Source organism: Triticum dicoccoides, chromosome 4B, assembly GCF_002162155.2.
Source record: "Triticum dicoccoides isolate Atlit2015 ecotype Zavitan chromosome 4B, WEW_v2.0, whole genome shotgun sequence".
NCBI lineage: Eukaryota > Viridiplantae > Streptophyta > Magnoliopsida > Poales > Poaceae > Triticum > Triticum dicoccoides.
Window position 1 is genome coordinate 2,237,923 of NC_041387.1, and position 15,227 is coordinate 2,253,149.

At 40.9% G+C, this 15,227-nt stretch overlaps 1 long non-coding RNA gene across 7 annotated transcripts; it reads left to right on the forward strand.

The window, feature by feature from the left end:
- The first annotated feature begins 285 nt into the window (after window positions 1–285).
- On the forward strand, window positions 286–2,907 carry LOC119293137. 7 transcript variants are annotated; one of them, XR_005142965.1, is made up of 7 exons: window positions 286–639; window positions 885–992; window positions 1,491–1,650; window positions 1,729–1,915; window positions 1,999–2,169; window positions 2,307–2,432; window positions 2,662–2,907. It is a non-coding gene; the product is annotated as an uncharacterized LOC119293137 (long non-coding RNA). The 7 variants fall into 7 exon arrangements; XR_005142967.1 differs by having other exon boundaries at window positions 287–639; window positions 1,509–1,650; XR_005142964.1 differs by having other exon boundaries at window positions 306–639; window positions 1,547–1,650; window positions 2,316–2,432.
- Window positions 2,908–15,227: the final 12,320 nt, after the last annotated feature.

The window sequence follows — 15,227 nt, forward strand, 5'->3', positions numbered from 1 at the left end:
AATACCAAAAAGATTGAGAAACCAATTGGGAAATACTTCTTTAACGAAACAGAACAAATATATATATTGTGAACCGTGTGTAGTGCTCAGCTTACCCTCATAAGAAAACAGAAGCACAAAACGCGGGACTTCTCTAGTAGGAAAAAGAATGTGCGGGACTTACCAAAACATAGGCGCGCTCATCTTCCCCCAAATCTCTTCCCCGCGCCGCTCCCCATCTCGCGCACCCAAAATCGCCCGCTACTCTGCTGCCCGCACCCACCGCCGGCTGCGCTGCCACCCGCCCCCGCGCTGCCCCACCTTCTCCACCAGATCCACACCCCACCACCTCCCTCGCGGAGCATGAGCTCCCCCGAGGAGGCCCTCCGACTGCCGCCGCCCCGCCGCCCCTCGCTGTCTGCTAGGGTTGAGGTCGCCAGCCTTCTTCACCGCGCCACCTTCCCTCCACCGGCAGGTACATCTCTCTCTCTCTCTCTCCCTCTCTGGCCGGTCGTGTTCTTTGCAGATCCGGTTTGGCTCCTCGGGCGGCAAGGTGCTTGCCGAGGAGAAGGACGCCGGGAAGGTGACCCAGATCCGGTTCGGTTCCTCCGGTGGCAAGGTGCTCAGCTCCTCCAGCGGCAAAGCGGCAAGGTGTTCTCTGTACGTGATTTTGGTTTAGTTTGCATCTTTTAGTACATACACATGTTCGTTTCAGTTTGTATCTGTCCATTACAGTAGTTTTGCAGTTTTGTTTGATGCAATTTTGATGGACACAGCAGCAAGTTTATGAGATACAGTGTGTTCTTCCTTGTGAAGAGCTTTGATGATTAAAGAAACAATTTTGCTCAATGTTTGACTATACACACTACTGTTAGTAGAAACTAATAAGCCAAATAATGTGCAAGGTGCTCTGGCGGCAAGTTGCCCCTGCTGATCTCCTCCTCCTCTGCAAGGTGCTCTGGCAGCAAGGTGCCTCTGCTGGTCTCCTCGTCGGCAATAACAACATCAATCAGGTCTTGGTTCTGCTCCCTCCCCCAATTGCATCTTCAGGAACCAAAATGATGACAATACCTATGTTAGGCTATGGAATAGAGAAGAAACAGCACCTATGCGGAGTCAAGAACAGCAACAGCCTTATATTTGAAATTTAATAACTTAAGATTGAAATTCAATGATCTGAAATGATTGTACTAACTAACAGTTGTTAGGCTATGGGAGTCGAGAAGAAATAGTACCTATGCGGAGTGGATATTTTTCTTCTATGAACCTTCTCAAATGATCGAATCCCAAGTTCATATATCCCTGCAAATTATAAACCAATATTAAAATTCTCATCTTGCCAATTTTTGTGTGTGTGAATGTCCACTGATTAAAAGAAGCACTTAAATAGTTTGCAAATTTATTTGAATGTGACTGTGATGGACACAACAAATTGTATGAGATGCATCTTATTCCTTGCGAAGAGCTCTTTGATGATAAAAGAAGCATTTTTGTTTTATGTTTGATCTCAGTTTGCACTTTATTACAAGACATGCATTAGTTTGAAGACGGGACCGAGTCGTTGCAGGGCTTCTTGTTGGAGGGACAACCGGCACCGAGCCACTCACTACATTTATGGGATTATGTCTCTCCCGCTTGTCAAAGAAACCGGAAGGGGGTGGGTCAACGAAGGTGCTTGCTTGAGGATTGATGTATACGGTGGGAAGTTCAAACAGTTAAAATGGGCCTGACTCTGATCCGGCCTCACAGGACATTGACGCTACAATTTCCGTCTAGTCAGGACAAGGCAAGAAGGGTGGCCGGTTATACGTTGGCGCCGGCGCCATCCGGAGGAAGGACATTCCAAAACTCTCCCACCTCCGTGCTACCACATCAAGTTCAGGTCCTGCTATAGAGCGTTGCCCACAGCCTGGTCTACATGCTCCATCAATTCGAGGTATGTTTTTCTTCATTGACCTTCCTTGTGATTTCTTCTTTGTATTGCAACGATGGTGAACTTGTTGTGATGGCATATTGTAGGCCCGCCTAGAGGAAGAAACCAGGTTGTGGCACGAGGCTTATGCCAATGCCGTGATTCAACAGGAGCAAGCCAGGAAATTACAGCAAGCCCTATTTCAACAGCAGGAATTCAAGGCTAGACAACAGGCAGCCTTGCAGGAGACATTCACGCAGTTCATAACTAATACGCAGGTTTCCACTTTGCCGGATCTTCCCTCACTTCCACCTCTTCCTACTTTCAACTTTTTAAGTCTTCCAACTTCTCAATCATGCATCTTGCCATCATGCTTAAAGATCATACATCTTACATCACCGTCTCGTGCTTGAAGTTTTCTCAGTAGGGACAAGGCTCCAGTAATAGTGTGGTAGGTGGATGTACACCTGGCCAAGCAAGCCCAGCGACACCCACTACGGCTTATGTCGCTTCAACCTCCCCGCAACAATGATCACTTGAGGTAGTTGTCTATGTTTGTGCATTGTTGATGGTTACGTCTAGTCGTTGCTTGTGCTTCTCAACTTACTTGTGCATTGTTGATGGTAGAGCCCACAAGTGTTGATGCTTATATTGTTCATACATCTTAGCTTCAATCTAAACCTTATATGTTGATGCTTGTTGAGTCTAGTGTCTTATCTATCTTTGTATCTTAACTTTGTAAACTCATGCGTGTGATAATTGACTTATAGGTTTTTATCGTGGATGCCGTTCGGAGTGGGCATACATGCTGCGGTGGAGCTCATTGCATCTTTTAGGTTCATGCCTGGTGTCAACTTGGAACTCACGTTCCTTTCATTTGTGAACTCTGGATGCATATGTATGTATGTTGTTGTGAACCTTCGTTGGATATGTATGCATGTGCGGACTAGGAACTCACGGTCAATTCGTTTGTGAACTTGTGTTGCGTATGTATGCATGTGTGGACATTGCACTCAGGGCCGGTTTTCGTTGTTATATTGTTGTTGTGAACCTTCATTGGATATATATTGTTTGATCATGTATTCCTGGATATGTATATTTTACTGCTCCATGATGGAAGCAAAAAAATTTCTATATGGCCTATAAGTCGAGTACCCTAGCGAACAGCACCCGGCTTATAGGTCATATATGCCACGAGTAGGCTATAAGCCGTGTACCTCAGCCAAAGGAACCCGGCTTATAGGCCATGTATAAGCCACGATATGTTATAAGCCGGGTAACTCAGCCAAAAACACCCGGCATAGGCCGTATGGAAGCCACGGAAGCCTATATCTAAACCGTGTACAACAACTATAAGGCACTTCGTTTATATATAACCCGTGCGGCTTGCGGAGGCATAAGGCACTTGGTTTATATATAACCCGTGCGGCTTGCGAAGGCACTCGCCTTATATATAAATCGTGCATTGACACGAGGCACACGGCTTATAGGTAAACCGTGTAGCGCACAAACGCACTCAGCTTATACAGACTGTAACACGTGGCCGTTAACACCCGGCCGCCATCACGTTACTTTATTAAACCGAGAGCCTTGTGAAAACACTCGGTTTATGTATAAACCTGGCTTTTTTGTTTGGGCACTCGGCTTATACCGTATAAGCCGGTCACTTGTAAACCGTGTCCTATAAGCCGGGTATTTTACTCGGCTTATACATAAACCGAGTTTAAACAGGCGTAGGCCGAGTGTATTAGATACACGTCTTATAAGTTTTTTCTTGTACTGGAACATTGTTTCTCACTTGACCGTGTAACTAGACTTACACTAGTAGAAAAAGGGTCAAATGTGAGACACATTAGTCCCGGTTTGCATTTGAGCCGACACTAATGTGTCCATTAGTGCCGGTTCAAATGGCTAGGCGGGAGGAGATCTTTAGTACCGATTCATTGTGAACCTTTAGTACCGGTTCGTGCCACGAACCGGTAGTAAAGAGGTTCTGGCAGGCTATTTTTAGTCCCACCTCGCTCCTCTAGCAAGATTTTTACCACCTTAAATATGTTACTTCTCAAACTATCACAAGCATTTGGTCTTCATTGAACTCTATGTGTATAATTTGTGGACTCAATATGAGTCTTCACCGATTTCTAAACCGCTGAGGACTCATATTGACAATTCAGATTGTACACAAAAAGATCATTGATAATCAATGTATTTTTGATGTATATTTTTACATGTTTACGCCCTCACTCTCTCCACTTACTCGGTCTTTCCCTCAATCCCCCGCGCCGGTCCTCCCCCGCCGGCCGCCACTCACTTCAAAACTGGACGCACTTCGTGTAAAAACTGGACAATCTCTTTCGGAGTATCAGGGTTTCAGATGAGAACTCATCTGTTACACGGGCACTTCATTTTTTTAAACTTATTTGAACTCCAGACCTTTTTTGAGCCGGCATTATGCAGCATTCGAAGCGACATCATCAATTTCCAACACGTTCTGACATCATTTGTTGTTTTTTCAGTCATTTACCAATTTGTTTAGAGAACTACATGACCGTGAAACAGTAAATCGCAACAAAATGAACTCTGAAAATGTTGAAACTTGTCATGGTATCATCATTTCACGCACATAGCATGTGCGAAAGAGTAGAGAGTGTCACTTCAAAATTGGACGCACTTCGTGTACAAACTGGATAATCTCTTTCGGAGTATCAGGGTTTCGGACGAGAACTCATCTGTTACACGAGCACTTCATTTTTTTAAACTTATTTGAACTCCAGACTTTTTTTGAGCCGACATTATGCAATATTCGAAGCGACGTCATCAATTTTCAACATGTTCTGACATCAATTGTTGTTTTTAGTCATTTACCAATTTGTTTAGAGAACTACATGACTGTGAAACAGTAAATCACAACAAAATGAACTCTGAAAATGTTGAAACTTGGCATGGTATTATCATTTCACCCACATAGCATGTGTGAAAGAGCAAAGAGTGTCACTTCAAAATTGGACGCACTTCGTGTACAAACTGGATAATCTCTTTCGGAGTGTCAGGGTTTTGGACGAGAACTCATCTGTTACATGGGCACTTCATTTTTTAAAACTTATTTGAACTTCAGACTTTTTTTGAGCCGGCATTATGCAGCATTCGAAGCGACGTCATCAATTTCCAACACGTTCTGACATCATTTGCTATTTTTCAGTCATTTACCTATTTGTTTAGAGAGCTAAATGACCGTGAAACAGTAAATCACAACAAAATGAACTCTGAAAATGTTGAAACTTGGCATGGTATCATCATTTCACCCGCATAGCATGTGCGAAAGAGTAGAGAGTGTCACTTCAAAACTGGACGCACTTCGTGTACAAACTGGACAATCTCTTTCGGAGTATCAGGGTTTCGGACGAGAACTCATATGTTACACGGGCACTTCATTTTTCTTAAACTTATTTGAACCCCAGACTTTTTTTGAGACGGCATTATGCAACATTCGAAGCGACGTCATCAATTTCCAACATGTTCTGATATCATTTGATGTTTTTCAGTCATTTACCGATTTGTTTAGAGATCTAAATGACCGTGAAATTGAAAATCACTCCAAAATGAAGCATTATGTAGCATTCGAAGCAACTAAAGCAAAAATATTCACAAAGAAACTAAATACAGCAAAAAAAACTACTCAGAAATAAATAGAAGAAAAAATAAAGCAGAAAAGAAAAAACTATATAAAAATATTACTCAAAAATAAATAGAAGAAAATAAATAATGCAGAAAAAGAAAAAGAAACTATATAAAAATTAGTTGGGGCGCTGTCCAGTGGGCCTGCCAGACCTAGGGTGTGCAAATTCAGGCCCAGAAGGGCCGGTAGGCTCACAGGGCAGCACGCCCTAGTTAGGCCCAAAAGCCTGCTATATAGAGGAGTTCGAAGGAGCAGCCGCAGCTGGGTTTATAAATCAGTGTGGCTGCACTTCGCTCGGCGAGGTGGGACTAAACATAGTGCACCGCAGGTGGCAGCGCACAACCATTAGTACCGGTTGGTGGCTCCAACCGGTACTAATGGGTTGGCCTTTGGTACTGGTTGGGGTAATGAACCAGTACTAAAGGCGGTCGTTTCCCGCCGCTTGGCCTGGCCAAAATTGGCCTTTAATACCGGTTGGTGGCTCAAACTGGTACTAAAGGACCCTCCTATATATATGGCACTTACGAAAAATTCAGTTTCATCGACCACTTCTTCTTCAACTTCTCGAGCGACATCGCCGCCTCCGCTGCGCCGTCGCCCCCGCCGCCCATCGTTGCCGTCTCGCGCCGCCGCCCCGTACTACGTCGCCGTCTCGATCGCACCGTTGATCGCCCCTGGCCCACCGCCCGTACGCTGCCGCCCCCTGCTCGTACACACACATACACACACACATACACACAAACACACTACACACACACATACGCACACACAGTACTACACACACACATTTTTTTTTACTTATTTTCTGTTTTCTATTGTTTAGATTAATGTTAGATGAATTTCGTAGATAAGAATATTAGAATGTTAATGTTAGATGAATTAGATAGAAATGTTATTAAATATTAATGTCAATTGTTAGCTAGATGAATTAGCTAGATATTAATTAGGTATATATATATGAGATTTGAACTAGTTGAATTGATATAACTAGTTTATTTTTAGTAAGAAAATTAATAGAACTAGTTTATTTTTAGTAAGAAAATTTAGGTATATGAGATTATTTGAACTAGTTGAATTAATATAACTAGTTTATTTTTAGTAATGCTTAGTTGAACTAGTTGAATTAATAGAACTAGTTTATTTTTAGTAAGAAAATTTAGGTATATGAGATCTGATGATCTAATCAAAATATTACTATATATAGCTACTTTATATATTTTAGTAAGTAAATTAATAGAAGTAGTTTGTTTTTAGTAAATTCCTAGTTGAATTAGTTGAATTAATAGAAGTAGTTTATTTTAGTAAGAAAATTTATATAACAAGTTTATTTTTAGTAAATGCTTAGTTGAATTAGTTGAAGTAACAGAACTAGTTGAATTAATAGAAGTAGTTGAATTAGTTGAATTAATAGAATTAGTAAGTGTATAATGTTTCACCTATATGAACATAGGAAATGTCGTCTGACGACGAAAAAGATTTCCTTATGTGCGAATACTGTGAAGACTAGCACGGCCTGTGCGACAGAAATTTCCTAGCTGGATGAGACCTTCGAATTCGATACAGTAAGTCACAACGATAAGTCTTTTTTCATAATTAAGCATGACTTATATATGCTTCATTTGCTTCAACTTATAATTTTTAATCTGCACTATTCTACTAGCGCATCCCCTACCAAGAAATTTTTTTGTCTTGGATAAGATAGGTTTCAGTGCTATGGAAACTATGGAGGTAAAGAGAGTTTACCTAAAAACTGTGCATGGTTATACTTTCAACGTCAAAGTATACAATGCAGACACGTAGACATTTTTTGAATGCAAAACTTGGCAAGCACTATGCAAGACTTATGCATTTGAGTCTGATATGGTTATCACCTTTGATATTCGTCCGGAAGATGATATTGAAGGTAATAGAGACATCTGGGTAGATGTGCAGACGCCTCCAGTTCTACCATTATGTGAGTTCTTCTCAATCATATTTATGTCTTTGATATTGTTTATTCAAAAATAGTTGACAACTAATTTCTATTGACAGCTTATTTCCATTCAAGCAAACATGTCCGGTGCTTGGTAGACAGGACCTACTACTGTCCCGGAGCTGAAATAAACTGCGAGGAGATAAGTCATTATGTTTCATGGCTTGAGGATCTTCATACTGTCAAGACAAATTTTCTTCCTGCAATTAAAAATGTTTGTACTCAAAACGTGCGACCAATAGTGATTATATCGAACTACGGTCACATCTATTTAGGAATGATGCTAAGATTTTTACTATTTATCCTCAGTGCATTTTTTGCATACATGATTTGTTTTTGCTAAACTTTCATTGCTAAGTATATTAATTACTATACGATGTTTTTCAACAGGGACTCCCGATGACAGTTGTGCCTTAGTGGATCGAAACTAAAGGTCGCATGTCAATTGTTAGCTTACGGCCAAGATATCGTACATTGCACATGAGTGCATTCAGGATTTCTAGAAGCGATGAATGCTTAATAGTGAAAGATTGGAGCAAAATTGGTAATGATCATAGAGAAGTACTAGGGGCAGCAATGAGAAGCGCATCCCACGATTTGGAGACAGGTTCATCTGCATGCTCCAGTATGATGAATCAGGAGAGCTATACATGTTCTATGCTATTTTACCTGAGGGAGAGCAGCAAGAGTGATTTAGCTAGTTCATGCTCTTAGTACTTGTCCTCTCATGTTCGTGTTCTTCGTCCTGAACTTAATCTCAGAGAGTGATTTGCTTTTGTGGTGTTATGAACGCTTATAATATCATGACCATGTTGAACTCGATGGTATCTTTGCTTCTGGTACAAGTGAATGTTTCTTCTTTAAGCTAGTGTTGGCGGTGATTAGATAGCGGTAATGATCACTATGATGATTAAATAGTGGTAATGACGACTATGATGATTTTTAGCTAGCTAGTATACTGATGTTGATGATATGATGCTAGAGTTTTTATATTAATATGATGATGATGATGATGAGTTATTATATCATTTATGAAAGAAACCGCAGATTAGATTCAGCTGGATGGATATGCCATATACCAAATCCGACGGTCCGTCTTTGTTGGATTCGCCCTCCTCTTCCCACCTGTGGAGTTTTCTCGGACGTTCGCGATTGCTCCTCACGTGACTCTCTGTTTGTAAAATCAAAACAACCCCGCGCGCGAAACCAATCCTGGGAACCAACACGAACCAGCGCGCCAAACAGCAGCTTCTCCATCCCCTCCACAACCTGCCTCCACCTGCTGTCTACCGTGGTTCTGTTTTCATCTTCTTGGTACTACTTTTGAGTGATTGCAACCCGTGGCCGTGGGATCTAGGCTGGGAGGAGCGGAAGTGCGTAACCTGCAGGTGAGTCTGTTGTATAGCTATCCCTCTTTTCCCCTTGGTTTCGATTTTCTTGATCTTTTTCTCATATGAGATTACCGTGGAAGTTGATGTTTCTCGCAGAGAACTATCTATTCTCTCTGTGTTACAAATCAACACGGAATGATGGCATTTTCTGTCCCTTGTGGAGGGTATGCATTTTTGTGCACACAAGGTGTTTGTGTATTTTCCCTAACTGTTATGAAGAGATAGAGACGAGCAGAAGGCAAAGGATTAATGTGCGGTTGTGAAGCTGCATACTAGAATCGGATGTATAAGTGGAATGGTCATAGTCATACTTTTGTATTCTTGTTAGCTGGTTCTTGGTTCCTTATATAATGTTTTGATTTTTTTTTGAGTTGATATGTTCAGAAGTTATACTCATTTGATAAATCTACATATGATCCCCACAGGTGATAAATGAAATGTTACGTGGAATAAGAATGCCCATAAGTGTTATCTTTTTCTTTTGTGCGGTATATTCTCTTTATTTATTGATGATATTAGAGACTAAAAAACTGCGGCTCCATAATTTCATCAGAGCTGAACTGAACTACAAATTCCGTCAGTCATGTCTCATAACTTTGTATGTCTACACGAGAGTATATATTGTCAATCAAAGCATTAAATTTGCGAAATTCATGCTCTTAGTTTTAATTTACCTAATAACCTAATGTGTTGTTCAAACCTGTCCCGCAGATTTGAGTTGGCAACTTCTAACGATCAACCTTGCCAGCCCGCATGACTCTGTGTCGGCATTCTGTTGCAAATACCAGCCCATTTGCTTCTCCTTCATCAGTCCCAGGTACTACATAAGTTTTCCCTTAACATAGAGGTACACAATCTGTAATCATGTGGTTTCCTGTTCTAAGCAGACAATATAAATACCTTTGTGGTCTCCTCAGATGTATAAAGAAAAGAAGAGTAGAAACAGGGTTAATCATATGAAGGATGCAAACAATTATGTATGCTCATCATATGAATGCAGATAACTATGGAGAACAATGCATACAGTTGGAAGCACGGAGGCCTTTTAAAAATATTACGAATGTCCCGGTGGTTAATTCAACTACGGCATCAGAAGTGAAACAAGGTTCTACATCTTTGGACTCAAATCATGTTCCTGAAGATTGACTAAGATTTATATTTACTTTGTACATGACGTATCTTTTGGTTGCTATATTTTCAGCGCTAAATAATTATTTTGTTGAACAAAGAGATATATCAATGAATCATGCACACCGTAAGCGTTTCCGTGATCGGAATAAAGACTTGCAGATGACTCCAGTTCAAAGAGAAGCTTATTTACAGAGGAATCACGAGTACAAACGGGCTAAGAGAGAAAACCATGCGAATAGTAGCAGTGCGCAGTCCATAACTGGGCAGAAAAATATGTGGTAGTGACCACATACACAAGCTTATGGAATGTGGTTTATAATAAATATAATTTAGTTACCACTACATGTGCTTGGTGAAGGAATTAATATCTTCTTCTTTTCAGGTTGGTGCATGGACAGTTCCGTGGTCGATCAGTATGGTTGCTCATCAAAGATGAAGCAACAAGGTTTGATAAAAAAACTGTATTATTGTCGGAATCTACTTTTTTTAGCTGTATTCCTACTATAAATCTAAAATTTCGTTTTTTTGTCTGTCTTTATCATATCGCACTTGCCACATTTGGTAGTTTTGGGATATCGAAAGCGGGTAAAGACATATCTGAATTGGACCAAGGCCTTATTCTTCAGTCAAATATGTGCCACCTAGATCATGGAACTCAACCGACGGATAGTCCATCTTTTTTTTGAGGGGTTCTCTTGAAGATCAAGCTGCAGATAATGCATTGACAAACAGTAGTTGACGCAAGCAACAATGTGGCACTAAGGTTTTTTTTTTTTTTGAGAAGAGGCACTAAGTTTTTTTTTTTTTGAGGAATAGAAGAGGCACTAAGTGGTACTCAAACAGTAGCCGGGTGTGTTGTAGTAGGCCAGGCCTGTTGGGCTAGGTCAATGGGTGTGTGTGTACACAGACAATTAATAAAGAAAAAGTGAAAACTCAAAAAAAAGTGAACCTTACTTGTGCGTATACGTGTTGTCTCAAAAAAATCATACACCTTTTTTCTATTGTCTGTAAAAGAAAAATGATATGTCTTTACGTGTGCATATGTGTTTCCTTTGATTTTTTATAAACCAACTAAAAAATTAAACGGCATAATATTGTAACCGGCTTAACGAAGTATAAATCGATATTATGTCCATGAAAAGTTACATTGAGAGCTGTTGAATCTTCTACTGCGAAAAATTCCCCGCTGCTGCCTCCCATAGGAATATGGGTTGGACCAGCTACTGATCATCGCCTTGGTAAGCTATTGCCTCACCAATTAGCTAATCAGACCCGAGCCCCTCCTTGGGCAGATTTCTCCTTTTGCTCCTCATCTTACGGGTATTAGCAAGCGTTTTGAGTTGTTGTTCCCCTCAAACGGCAGGTTCTTACGCGTTACTCGTCCGTTCGCCACTCGAAACTAAAGACCCTCGGCTTTCATCAAGCCACTACTACATCGATTTTGTTAGGAATCAAAGTTCTTTTAACTATACCCTCTAAGGGATGGTTAGTCCAAGACGCGGAACAACATATTTTCTTTTGGAGAAACATTGGTTGTGTTATTTTCTATTTCTTATTTCTATCAATATGACTTAATTCTTGGTCAATAAATTGAAACCAATATTTTAGATGAAGAAGCGACCACTTTGGTATACATTTTTTTTGAATTGTTTGGATTTCTTACCACACATATCACATGGTGCCACTTTGGTATACATGGTGGCGTGCATTGCACATGCACTTTTACTAGTAAAAGTTATAGTGGGGATTGTGCAATTTATTTTGCATGTTTTATATAACGAAATGCAAAATTGCAGTGGGACATGAGACTATGTGGTAGGGACAGCATATTGTTTCCCCATTAAGTCATACTATCAAATCGGGTTTGGGTATAACCATGGATACAAGATTATATCCATGCCGTACCCACAAGCAATTGCATCTGGTTTGATCGGCGCCCATGAGCACAAAATCATATCCAAACTCTATCCATTCGTGTCGGATATTCATGGGTATCCATGTCCACGGATAAAATTGCCATCCTAATTGCTGATACACAACTGAGCGTGCAACTCTTGTACGTGCTCCGAGCTTTCTTAACCTACGTTGCGCCTAGAAATTGCACACTGCTAGTTCGGGTATTACCAGCGATACATGGGGATCGTACACTACAAGTACGCATGCTACTTGAAGTATGCGGACGGAACACTGCTCGTGCGATGTTACCAGTAGTATGCCACTAGCGTCGTGCAAGCCGATCGAATGGCGCTAGTGACCTTTCACACACACATGCTAATTATGAGTCATGTACTAGTGAGAGAACCCTGCAGGGCAAGATAAGATGGCTGCCCTACCTTTATTTTGTACTCTCTCCGTCTCATAATGTAGGACATTTTTTCACATTAGTGTAGTGTCAAAAAAAACGTCTTACATTATGAGACAGAGGGAGTAGTTGATATTTACATGTGAGCATCCCTATCTGCATGGTGTTTCCTAGTGTTCATTCATTGTTTCGCTAGGAAAACCAGAGAATCATTGAATGGTGGCGCCCTAGTGGCCATGTTATATGCGGCATGGACCCTGGATCATCGCTGGATGTCTAGCCTGGACCAACTACTCTATCTTTTCCATCGAGAGCTAGCAACCGTGGTGGACGGACAATAAATCGTCTTCAGGATGATGGCCTCAGATGAGCAAGCTGAATACATGCAATTGCAAACATATATGACACTCTTGGAGGATGTGGCACTGCATACTCCTCCCATGCAACTCAAGCTAGTATTCCCAGTGCATCCCCTTTCTACAACTAAATATCTGACATTTGGACTCTTCCTCGGGCCCCAAGCCAGTATATATTTGAGGTAGTGGCGATAAACCTTGTTTTGCATCTAATCTCATCCAATAGCTAAACAAGAAGGGATATACAATCTCTTGTACTCCCTCCGTCCGAAAATACTTGTCATCAAAATGGATAAAAAGGGATGTATCTAGAACTAAAATACATCTAGATACATCCCCTTTTATTCATTTTGATGACAAGTATTTCCGGATGGATGAGTATATATTTGAGGCAATGTCGTTGTACCAGTGGGTGTATATGTATTGGAAAAAGTAGCTTGATCCAGTATTTGTCTTGCAACTAAAGAGAAGATGCTGTAGCATATAGGTTTATAGAATCTCCAATGCAATAAATAGACGTGCATTGACTTTAGAGTTTTTTTAGGAAACATTGGCTTCCAGTTAAATGACTAGAGTTACATATATGTCAATTCTCACATCTCCTTTGATGTTAGTTACTTGCTTAAAAAATGGACTGCATCATAACCAGCACTGCATTTTGAACCTTCAACTTATGCGTAGCCTTTATCAAAAAACTTATTGTAACATGTTTATAGTTATTAATTCAGGCAATGCCCATGCAACAAACGCATGTCTATCTGGGCACTTCAGTAAAGACATTTGGATTTGACCAAACTTCCTTGTGCAAGAACCTTGGAACCATAAAGAGACGAGCAGCCACCACCAGCCATTGCATTCCTCTTCCGAAACATGATGGTTTATTGAGGCAAAGGGCTTCCCACCTCAGCTTGACCCTCTGCAACAACTGACTGCTTCACGATTAATTTTGAAATCCCAAAGATCTGATCAGCATGAAGCAAAAATGGCTTGATCATGAACGTTGGAATTAAAAAAAAAACTAGTACAGTTCAAGTTCAAGTTCTATTGAGGCAAATGGTTTGGGTCCCATGGGAGGTTACGTCACAACCAAATTTCGTGGGAAGGATGGGTTTCAGTGATATAGAGCTTTTCAACTTGGCATTGTTCAAGCGCCAAGCTTGGTGTGTCCTGCAATAACCAAACCCTCTCAGCAGCCATCGAATACTTTGTGACGATGTGCGCATACAAGCTACCGTGCCGATTCCTTTTCGGCCAGTCGTGAGCTTACGGCTACTTGGTCATCGATCGATCACGCAGGCTATGGAAAACACAGACGCAAGACACACGATATGATGGGCACGGGAGTGTGCCGCCTGTGTTATTTTCTTTCTATTGATCTGGTTACAGGAGCTAACATAAGCTACCACAAGGGTCCTAATCGGTGATTGTACCTAGTAAGAGCCAGCTAGGAATCACAATCTTGATTAACTCTAACAGGGCGCTATGTTCATCGGGATAGAAGTTGCTGCCCCGTATAATTCTCTTGCCTTTCCCTAAAAAAATATGTTGTATTCTTTTGCATTGCTCTTCTCTAGAATACAAAGAGCAAGAGCAACATCGTCAAGATCTGGTGTGATGCTAAGCCATATTTAATCGTGCCAACCAGGTAATCTTTTACTTGGCCGAGCAATCAGTTGTGAATTTTACCATCTTAACTTTGACCTCACTATCATTTCATCCCGGATATGTTATCTGTGAACTTCTTTGAGATGTACGGTTACAAATCTGGCTATAGAGTATCCGAGCAACTACAGGTAGGTTTCTCTATGACAGCGATGTATGTTGCTGCATGCAGATTGGTAAAAAGGCCAGGGAAAGACTTGGATATTGCCCTCGCCAACAAATTAATTGGTACGCAAGGAAAATACTGGACATTTTGACAAAAGGACATAAATGAAACACCTAATCCAGTATTCATGAGATGGGCTCTACATCCTAGTTTTCTTTTCTTCCGAAAAGAACTACTCCCTCATATTAAAAAGCTCCTACTGAATCTCAACAAATCACTCACATTCAAAATCTCATGGTTCACTTTGTTGCATACACTGGTCTAAAAGTGAATTATTCCAAATCCATTATGATCTCCATCAATAATCGTACTGCGAAGATGAAGTCACTATCAAACATGCCTGGCTACAAGATTGGAACATTGCCACACACTTATCTTGGACTACCCCTCAGCACATCCAAGCCCAACATAGAAGACTACGTCCCTATGACACAGAGTATTGAAAACAAATTACTTAGTTGCTCCTCTTTCCTATCTACCGAAGACAAACTCACACTGATCAAGTCTATTTTCTCTAGCATGCCAATTTTCTTCATGTGCACTCTAGTGATCCCAAAACTTGTTGTGAAACAAATCAACATCTACCTAAAGCAATGCTTTTGGAGAAAATATGGAACACTTGACACAATGCTAACACTAATTTCTTGGAACAAAGTGTGCATGCCAAAGGACAAGGGGGG